At 30.2% G+C, this 1,436-nt stretch overlaps 1 non-coding gene across 1 annotated transcript; it reads left to right on the top strand.

Moving 5' to 3' along the window:
- The first annotated feature begins 529 nt into the window (after nucleotides 1–529).
- On the top strand, nucleotides 530–609 carry TRNAL-UAG. The gene has a single exon. It is a non-coding gene; the product is annotated as a tRNA-Leu (tRNA).
- The last annotated feature ends 827 nt before the right edge of the window (nucleotides 610–1,436 follow it).

The following is a 1,436-nucleotide window of genomic DNA, read 5'->3' on the forward strand; positions in this document are numbered from 1 at the left end:
GATCAATATAAGGGACCCAAAAGCACTGACAAATTTTTAAATAGTAAACACACAATGGATTAGGTAATATGGGGTCCTTGAGAAATTAAAATCCAATACTCGACTAATTAAAGGGGCCAAAAAGCAATTAAGGGGTACAAACACAAATTAAAAAAAAGTGAAAGCTAAAAATAAACGTCATTAGAATCAAGCAAGTGGGCAATTAATTAAAGTTACAGTAAATTTAAGATTAAACAATTGACCAACATTATTATCAATATTAAAGCAAGATTAGGTTTGTAGTAGTAAGAAACAACAAACAAATTGTTAAAAATTAACAAAAGAAAAATAAATAACTTTCAAATTGATAATGTTGTGTTGGCAAGATGATAGTGACTGCAGTTTACAGTAATTTAAGATGATAATTTGCACCACAAAATTTGAGACAAAATACTTCATTTCATCTTCTCACTGTCGGTGGAATCTTTCAAAATTAGAAGCTCAATATTTATACAAAGTATTTATTAATATAGTTTGTGATTAATCATCAGACAGTTTGGCCGAGTGGTCTAAGGCGCCAGATTTAGGCTCTGGTCCGAAAGGGCGTGGGTTCAAATTCCACAGCTGTCATTTTTTTTCCCTTACCTTATCTTAATACTTAGATTGTAGTTGCAGTATTTTACCCTCTTATCCTCTACCCATATGATAATTAAGTATTTTCCATTTTATTTAAAGGGATGCCTGCGTCTGTCGCCGTGAGAGAAAATCCACATTATATGACCAAAAGAGGTTTCATCGTAAAATTATAAAGTGTTACTCTTTATATATATATATATATATATATATATATATATATATATATATATATATAAGACCTGATCAAGTATGGCCCAGTTTGAATTCTTTTTGGGGCAGGTTTAGGAATGCGTTTTTATGCATATTTAGTTGATTTTTTAGGCCCAGTCCGAAAATGGTCCGAAAAACCCGCACGGCCCAAAGCTTGGCCCTGACCGGCCCGAGAAGTGGGCATAATTTTTTAGCTTCAACCCGGCTCGATGTTATATATATATACATACATATTATCATTATGGAATATTTACATGTGTTGTTTGGATCACTTAATAAGACTATACATAATAAGACTAAAAAAAAATCCAAACCATAATCACTTAATGGATCACTATATAGCGTGACAAATTATATGTTTTAGTCTAATAAATAAACCGAATAATTAATTATTATAATTATATATAAATCACAAAATACGACCAAACATAAATGTGTGAATAGTATAAAAGTTAGACTAAATAATCAGTGGCGAATCTTGGCTAAAAATATTAGAGAGGCTGGGATTTAAATCTATTACCTCTCGCTCAAAATTAATCACTATGTTTTAACATTTTATAAGTAAAATAAGGTTATTTAAGTTCATTAACTAATTAATTACACAAATTTAC

Source organism: Chenopodium quinoa, unplaced genomic scaffold, assembly GCF_001683475.1.
Source record: "Chenopodium quinoa cultivar QQ74 unplaced genomic scaffold, ASM168347v1, whole genome shotgun sequence".
In the NCBI taxonomy this organism is placed as follows: Eukaryota; Viridiplantae; Streptophyta; class Magnoliopsida; order Caryophyllales; family Amaranthaceae; genus Chenopodium; species Chenopodium quinoa.